Source organism: Elephantulus edwardii, unplaced genomic scaffold (assembly GCF_000299155.1).
Source record: "Elephantulus edwardii isolate Elephantulus edwardi_28Jun2011 unplaced genomic scaffold, EleEdw1.0 scaffold00012, whole genome shotgun sequence".
In the NCBI taxonomy this organism is placed as follows: Eukaryota; Metazoa; Chordata; class Mammalia; order Macroscelidea; family Macroscelididae; genus Elephantulus; species Elephantulus edwardii.
In genome coordinates, this window is record NW_006399762.1 from 18,420,872 (window position 1) to 18,430,547 (window position 9,676).

At 40.6% G+C, this 9,676-nt stretch overlaps 1 pseudogene; it reads left to right on the forward strand.

Annotated features, from left to right (window-relative positions):
• Window positions 1–58: 58 nt before the first annotated feature.
• Window positions 59–9,676, forward strand: part of LOC102877189 — a 12,735-nt pseudogene continuing 3,117 nt past the window's right edge.

The window sequence follows — 9,676 nt, forward strand, 5'->3', positions numbered from 1 at the left end:
ACTCTAAGAAGGCACACCTTGCTTTCCAGTCCTGGTTCTGGACACAGCCACAGTTACGATGATGATACCAGAGAAGAACTGGATTGCCATATATAAATTCCTTTTTAAGGAGGAGGTGATGGTGGCCAAGAAGGATGTCCACATGCCAAAGCACCCTGAACTGGCAGACAAAAATGTGCCCAACCTTCATGTCATGAAGGCCATGCAGAGTCTCAAGTCATGAGGTTATGTGAAGGAACAGTTCACCTGGAGACATTTCTACTGATACCTTACCAACAAAGGCATCCAAAATCTGCGTGATTACCTCCACCTGCCCTGTGAGATCGGAATCAACCCCCAGCCAGTTTTCAGTGACAATAAATTGCACAGGAGGAGATTGTCCCTCCTCCCATGGAGCTACTCCATGTTGTTTCAAACCGTGTGCCTTTGCAATTGCAGCACAGCTTCTTGTAATTAGGGCAGAAGATTCATTGCTTTTGAACTGTGGTGTTGGAGAAGAGTGCTGAATATCCCATGGACTGTCAAAAGAACAAACAGATATGTCTTCGAGAAGGTACAGCCAGCGTGCTCCTTGGAAGCAAAGATGATGAAGCTTTATATCACATACTTCAGACATGTTGCTAGGAGAGGTTATCCCTTGGAGAGGGACATCATGCTTGAAAAGGTGGAGGGCCAGTGAAAGAGGAAGGCAGAAAATGTGAGGATGGCATAAGATAGGATGGGATTCAGATCTGTTGTTTATAGGGTAGCTATGAGTCTTAGCTTGATGGCACCTAACAACAACAACAAAAAAGTGGCACAGGAGGAGATTGTCCATCCTTTTCCTGTAGACCAACCAGTGGATTTGAACCATGTACCTTTGGATTGCAGCACACACCATCTTTTGACTAGGCTGCAAGAGCTCCTCTATTAGCACGTTATGCAAGCTTACTTTCAGTTGTTCAGAGTTATTTCAAAAAAAGGTTAGAAATCACAGAGATATTTTTAAAGCTGAGAGGTTCCACATCAAGAAAACAAAGGTTCTCACCACTGGGCCGATTGGCAACATCATGACAGGCGATGAAAAGATTGAGATTGTTACTAGCTTCAGTTTGCTTGGCTCCACAATCAACACTCTTAGCACCAGTAGCCAGGAAATCAAAAGACAAATTACACTGGGAAAGTCTGCTGTCAGGGACCTCTCCAGAGTAGTGAAGAGCATTGATGTCAGTGTGGAGACTAAGGTACACCTGATTCAGACCATGGTCTTTATAATTCTTGCTATACATCAGAGAGTTGGAAAATGACTAGAAATGATACAAGGAGAGTTGAATGGTAGTTAATATACCATGGACTGCTAGGAAAATAAACAGGTTCATTCTAGAGAGGGTGAAACCAGGCTGTTCCTTGGAGGCAAGGATTCTGAAGCTTCGTCTGACATACCTTGGACATGTTGCAAGGAGGGACCAGTCTTTGGAGAGGGCTGTCATGCTTGGGAGGATGGAGGGACAGTGCAAGTGAGGGAGACCCTGGATAAGATGGATTGATTCAGGGACTGGAGTAATAGGGGTAGGTGTTTCAGAAACAATAAGATTGGCACAGGGTTTAGGGCTGTTACACATAGGGTTGATTTAAGTCACAAGTGACTTGATGGCACATAATAACAACAAATATTAAAGCCCTATTATAAGCCTGAAGGATACTTGAGTTATTAAGGTCTCTGAAAATGGCTACATCTGGTAAAAAAAAAAAAAAAGCCTGAAGCCTGTTGTTTCTGTGACAACTGAGTAACATTACTTCACAAATTCCTCTAGAGGACAGTACTCCCCAGATTGTGAACCAATAAAGGGAAGAAAAGTGATCTGGCCATAAAACAAAAGATTGAGAGCTGTCTGATAGGTACCATAGAATTGACTTCCCCACAGGAGGATGGCAATCTCATCTCCTGAGATTTACTATCTCTGAAAACCAGCTGGAGGGTCAGCTATGAGTCTGTTCCAACTCAGTGCATACATGACATCAGAAACGAGTATCAGGGATTAATAAAAAAAAAATACAGAGAACATTTTTCTAGATGCAGGACAGAGTGGTAATTATAATTAATAGGCAAAAGGTAAATGAAGGTTTCCATAAATTTAGAAGGGCTATCCAAGCAAAAAGCAATGTTACAAAAAAAGTAAATTATTAGGACAAACAGAAAAAAGGGGGAAAGTGTGAGGTCACCAAGAGACAGAAGATAAGAACAGGCTTAAGGTAAAATAGAGCATTCATCTCAAATTCAAAAGATGTGACATTCCACAAACAATTGTCCCTCCTTCCCCTCCAACAAGATAATATAAAAAAGTAAATTAAGTTAATGTAAAAAAATATATATAATATTAAAAAGGTAAACTGAGGAATGCTCTCGATTAGAAGAGACTTAAGAAACAAAACAAACAAAAAAATTTAAAAAAATTTTAAAAAAAAGAAACAAAACAAGCAAATCCTATATTTGGATCTTGGTTAGATTCTCATTTTAATAAGCTGGAGAAAATATTGGGGGGGGCAATTGTTGTTAGTCGCTGTCGTGTGTAACTCATAGCAATCCTATGAACAGATCTGATTCCTGAACTATCCTGTGCCATCCTCATCATCTCTGGCATGTTGTTGTTATTGCTGTTGATTGCCTTCGAGTCGAGCACGACCCATAGCGACCCTATGAACCAAAGGCCTGAAACCCCTCTTCAACTATCGACATTTTTCAAAGTTCATAGAGTTTCCACAGACATGTTCTTTAGGAAGTGGATGCCACTCCTGCTTCCATACCTGTCATAGTATGTTATTGGTTGAGTTGCCTGCAATGCATAGTGACCCTATGTACAGCAGCTCTGAACCCTTCCCTGTCCTGGGCCAGTCTCACTAATTCTGACACACTAACCCCCATTGCCTCAGTCACTGTATCTGTCCATCTCATCCAGGTCTTCTTCTCCTGTGCTGTCCGTCCACCCTTGTAAGCATGATGTTCTTCTCCAAGGACCAATCTTTCCTGGCCACGTGTCCAAAGTAAGTAAGACAAAAACTCAAAATCCTAGCCTCCAAGGAGAAATTTGGTTTTACCCTTTCCAAGACAGACCTATTTGTTTTCTTGGCGGGCCACAGTATGTTCAAGACTCTTCTCCAGCACCACAACTTGAATGCAATAATATTCTGTCATCCTTAGCCATTGTCCAACTCTCTGAAGCATAACAAGCAAATGAGTAGACCATGGCCTCTGGCATATATGAGCCTATTGCTGCGGTCACTGAGTCAATTCACCTGATTGAGGGTCTTCCTCTTTTTCACTGTTCCTCCACCTTTCAAGTCACCTTTCAATGTCCCTTTCCAAAGGATAACCTCTATTAGAAACATGGTTCAAAGTATGTTACAGGGAGATCATCTTTACCTCCAAGGAGTTCCCTGGCTGAACCTTCTCCAAAATATCTGCTTGTTCTTTTGGCAGTCCATGGGATCTCCAGGACTTTTCTCCAACACCACAGTTCAAGGAAATCAATTCTTCCATCATCCTATGAGCCTCTTATGTAATCCTCTTAGATGCTTTGTTGCTATGCACTGTAGAGTTGAAACAAACCCATAGCTGACCCTCTGGTGGGTTTTCAGAGGCAGTTAATTGCACGGGAGAGTGCTCCTACCTAGGAGGATAGAAGGAGAATTGATGCCGTTGAGCTGTGGTGCTGGAGAAGAGTATTGAGAATACCATGGACTGCTAGGAAAACAAACAGATTTGTCCTGGAAAGGGTTAAACTGGGTGCCTCCTTGGAGGCAAGGATTCTGAGGCTCCGTCTAACATACTTTGGACATGTTGTGAGGAGAGACCGGTCCTTAGAGAGGGACATCATGCTTGGGAGGGTGGAGGGACGGCGCAGGAGAGGAAGGCCCTTTATGAGGTGGATTGATTCAATGACTGGGATAATTGGGATTGGAGTGTCGGAGACAGTGCGATTGGCAAAGGACTGAGCGGAGTTTAGGGCTGTTGTACATAGGGTCACTATGAGTCACAAGCGACTCGACGGCACATAACAACAACAACAGATGATGGCCGCAAACCCTTTGGCTTAGGGATTGCAGTGCAGCTTCTTGCCACTAGGCTACCAGAGCGGGCTCAGTGGTAGAATTCTCCCCTGCCATGCAGGAGGCTCAAGTTTGATTCCTGGCCCATGGACCGTCATCCCTCAGATGCATAGAAAGTGATTAAAAAACCTGACTCAGGGGCATCTTAGCCCACAAACTTTATCCTCAAACTGACATCATTGCTCCTCAATAATTTGAAGAGGTCCCTGACGGCAGGCTTTCCTAGTACAATATGTCTCCTGATCTCCTGACTGCTGGTACCAAGTATACTAATTGTGGGACTAAATAAGACAAAGTTGTTGACATTTTTAATCTTTTCTCCATCTTCCAGGATGCTGCCTATCGGTCCAGTGGTAAGAACTGCTGTAATTTGATGTTGAAATGAAATCCATATTGAAGAATGCAGAAATGTAAATACCAAACATCGACTTGATCCTAGATTGTTGTTAGGTGGCCTTGAGTCAAGTACAACCCACAGCAACCGCATGAAAAACAGATCTGAACCTTGTCCTATCCTGTTCCATCCTCAAAATTTCTGACACACTACAGCCCATTTAAGGGAGCTCTGGTGGCCTAGTGGTAAGAAACTAAGTTGCAATCCCAATCGCACGTGGTTTGAATCCACCAGCTGCTCTGTAGAAAAATACGCCATCTCCTCCTGTCGAACTAACTGCCTTTGAAAACCTGCCGGAAGGTCAGCTTTGGGTCAGTTCTTACTGGTCGGTACACAATAATAACAATAACAGAGCCCATTATAGCAAATTGAGGAAGATTCTTAACCATATAGATTGATCCTAGATGCTTTTAAGGACTTGTCCATTTCCTTTAACGTAGTAATACAGAAAAAAGTTCAGGTTTTTGAGAGGGGTGGGTATACCTATTTAGGTATTTATTTATTCAGAGTTGGACATGCATTATGCCCATAATTACACTAAAATATTTCAACCAAGAGTAAAGATGAAGCAGGTAGAGTATAATAGTAATACTTACTGCAAAGACAGATTTCATTTAGCATTCTGAAAAATATTCTCTTTAATGGACTTTAATTCTTTTATCACAATAGTTAAAATATAAGGTTTCCACTAGCCTATTTGCTTTCATTTATGCAGAAAATTTTTCACAACAAAAAACCTTATATTTAAAAAAAACAGCTAAAATCACATCAGTTTATTCAAACAGGATATACTTTCTATTTTTTTGCAGGTTTTTGTTTGTTTTGAGTTTTGTTGTTGTTATTGTTGTTTTTGCCTTATATTGATACTGAATGCAAGGGATTCTATCCCTAGTCAATTGGCAATTAAGAGAGTCAAATTGCACTATCCCAAGCATTTTATTACAGATCTGGCAGAATAGAGAGAATCCTCTCAAAAAATGTGAGGGGTCTTTTGTGGAAAACAATGTATTCAAACTTTGTAAATAAATCAGAGTAATATAAAAATATTTTTAAAATTTTTAAAAAAACTGTCTTGTACACAGAAGGAAGGATGGGGAGGGCATAATCATAGGGCTGCACAATTTGAAGGGTGGAGGGAGAGGTAAGTTAAGAAATGAGAAAGATTAGTGTGAAAAGCAGTGTACACAAATTTTGTAAGTAAGCCAGTATAAAATAAAAAGTATCTTTTAAACAACAACAACAAAAACCCATTTCCTAGTCTAAGAGTGATCATTGGCTTTTTATACATGGGTTAAGTGTTTTAATCCGGTGCAAAATTATAGTATTTTCACATTCAAAAAAGAACAGTTTACATACAGTTACTAGTAAACACACAGCTTGTGATATAGTTTACATATGCCTAAGAAAATACTGTTTCAAAAGGTAAATGCATTTCCCCTCCTGGTAAACAGCCAGTTTAGAGTACATGACTAAAGAAAGTAGGATTCTAGGACAAAGCAACCAGTTTTTCAGGTTGGAGGCAATTTATGTCAGTGTTACGACTATACCACGTGTTTTAATTATCCTCAATTTATTAATGCCACCTTATCAGTACTGTTGCATTTAAAAACTAGTGATTTTTACTTTTTTAAATAAATGCATGAAAAAAATTTATTTCTCTCCTATCCCTTCCTGCTTTGCTTTTCTTCTAAGGATGAGTAAAATTTTGTGAAACATCTTAGTCTTAACTATTAAGACCATTTACTCTGGAGTCAAAATGCCCGAGTACAAAATGTGGGCAAATTGGTTAACATCTCTGTGTCTTCTTCAGTAATGTGTGGACCAGAATAACAATAATTAATAATAATTACTTTAAACATCATCAAGAAAATTAAATTCATTATTTTTCAAGTGTCTAAAACAATAGCTGACACTCAGTAAACTATGCTTAGTTTGTGGGGTTTTAAGAAAAAACAGTTTATTAACTGTCAACTTGGAAAGAAAATACTTAAAACAATGCATTGGGCAGGAACCAGTCTTTGGAAAAAGCATCCATTCTTCTTATACAAATACAACTGAAGATAGCATGACTAATGACTAGGGAGGATAGAAGAAGAATTGATGCCTTTGAGCTGTGGTGCTGGAGAAGAGTATTGAGTGTACCGTGGACTGCTAAGAGAACAAACAGGTTCACCTTGGAGAGGGTTAAACCGGGCTGCTCCTTGGAGGCAAGGATTCTGAGGCTTCGTCTAACATACTTTGGACATGTTGTAAGGAGAGGGAAATCATGCGTGGGAGGGTGGAGTTACAGCGCAGGAGAGGAAGGCCCTCTATGAGGTGGATTGATTCCGTGACTAGAGTAATCAGGATGTGTGTATCGGAGACAGTGAGATTGGCACAGGACAGAACAGAGTTTAAGGCTTTTGTAGATAGGGTCACTATGAGTCACAAGTGACATGACAGCACATAACAACAACAACAGAAAGAGGTGTGACTTCATTTCTCAACTGACACTGCAGCAATTTAGCACTTTGGAGAGGTCCTTGACAGCAGATTTTTCTAACGTAACACGTCTTTTGATTTCTTGACTGTTGCTGCCATACATGTTGAATGTGGATCCAAATAAAGTAATTGACAACTGATGAGGGTAGGTGTGTCAGAGACAATAAGATTGGCACAGGATAGAGAAGGGTTTAGGGTTGTTGTATATAAGGTCACTGTGAGTCACAGATGACTCAATGGTACATAACAACAACAACAACAACCTTTTCTCCATCTATCAAGATGTTACCTATCAGTGAATATTTTATTTCCTCCCTTACTTTCTGCTTTAGAAGGTCTGTATCTGTCCTGAGTGGTGTTTCTGTATTTGTCCTAGGGACGGGACCAACTTTGCTGTAGATGATCAAAGACTACAGCTTTCAATATGGATTGAATCTCAACATCACACACACAAAAATCTTCACCGCTAGACTAATAGGCAGTTATGTAGATGATACAACCTTGCTTGCTGAAAGCGAGGAGGACTTGAGGGGCCTGGTAAGGAAGATCAATGACTACAGCCTTCAATAAAGACTACGTACGTCTCAACATCAAGAAAACAAGAGTCCTCAACCCTGGAACCAATGGGTAACATTATGATAGATGGAGAAAAGAATGAAATTATCAACAGTTTCATCTTGTTTGGATCCACAGTCAACATTCTTGGCACTCGCACTCAGGACATCAGGAGACATAATAGCAGCAGAAAAGTGTCCTCTCTCAGTAACCTCTCCAAAGTCCCGAGGAGCAATGATGTCAGTCTAAAGATTAAGTATTCAAAGCCAAAGTATTTCCAATCACCTGCTATGCATCTGAGAGCTGGACAATGAATAAGGATGATAGAAGAATTGATGCCTTTGAGTTGTGGTGCTGGAGAAGAGTACTGACTACCCTATGGACTGCCAAAATAGAAACAGGTATGTCTTAAAGAAGGTGAAACCAGAGTGCTTCTTGAAGTCAAGGATGGAGAAGCTTCATCCCACATACTTGGGGCATGTTGCTAGAAGTTATTCCTTGGGGAAGGACATCATGCTTGGAAAGGTGGAGAGTCAGCAAAAGAGAAGAAGACCCTTCACAAGATGAATTGGCACAATGACTGCAGCAATGAGTTCAATTATGTCAGAGGAGATGAGAAAGGCACAGACAGGACAGGGTTCAGATCTACTGTTCATAGGGTAATGCTTAAGGTGGACCCAACTCAAAACACTTAACAATAAGAACAGTAGATTAACCTACAGAAAGAGATTTAAAAAAAACCAAAACACAAAATACCACAACAAAGCCTTATCCCATGGGATGGTTAGAAATCACCTGATGTTAATGAGTAGCAGATTTTAAGGCAGGTACATGATATCAGGAGGGGCTGGAGGTGAAGTCCCAAGGTGAGCCTTACTTCCTTATCTCATTTGGAAAAATAGAAGGTTGGCCAAGGAGAGGAAATCCCTCAACCAGGTGGATTGACACAGGCGTTGTAATTCTGGGTTAAGCACAGCAGAGATTATATGAGGATGACACAGGATTAGGCATGGACACAGGGCTGCTAGGAGAGGAACTCAACTCTAGGGCCTCTGACAACAATAAAACAATGTTTCTAAACCCTAACAGGTTGAAAACAACCTGGCACTTGTAAGAGTTTGTTGTGTTGGGTTTTCTTGTAAGTTCTGAAAACAATGCTTTCAAGCTAAACAAATTAAAACTGAAGTTTGGGGACTGGAAATAAATAATCAGTATTTTTCAAGGTTCCAGGTGAGTCCTGAGAGCAGCAAAGCTGAGAAGCCATGCCTTAGATCTTACTCCCTACTCACGTGAACAGAGACATTCTTATCTTGTCAGGAGGAACACTGACTCAAATCAGAGGAGGATTTTTAATAACCTGACCCTTGATCCTGCAGCATTTCGCTTCCCTTTCCTGTAAGGTCATTCTCAAGACTCAGTTCTGAAACATAATAGACTGTTGTTGTTGTTATTGTTGATTGCCTTCGAGTGGAGCACTACTCATAGCAACCCTATGAACAAAAGGCCTGAAGCCCCTCCTACAACTATGGACATTTATCAAAGTTCATAGAGTTTCTTGAGGCAAGTTGTTTAGGAAGTGGATGCCACTCCTGCTGAGCAGGTATCAATAAGCACATTTTTAAAAAGAAGAAAGCAAAATAAAACAATACATAGATTTGTGGCTATATCAAAGATCTTCGTACCAAGAAATGTTTTTCTACACCACACAAGACTTTTATTCAATATCATTATTGTTGGTCTTAACATACCATGAGTGGGAACTGACTCATAGCTAACTCTCCGTGAGGTTTTCAAAGGCTGTAAATCCCACAGGAGGAGACTGCCTATCTTTCTCCTGTGGAGCGGCTGGTAGGCTTGAACCACGCCTATGGGTTGGTAGAGCAACTTCTTTCCACTCGGACACCAAAACTATCCTTCATTATTATTAGTATAACTATTAATATCATCCCCATCTGACAGACAAAACTAAAATGTGTCAAGGATTGTCTACATGTACAAGGTTGGGAGCTCTAGGGGCCTAGTGGCAAGAAGCTGCACTGCAATTTCAGAGGTACCCAGCTGGAATTCAGCTGGAGAATGAGGGACAATCTCCTCCTGTACCAATCAGATCCGATTTGATGGTACACACACAAAAAATAATAAAATAAAATATTTTTTTAA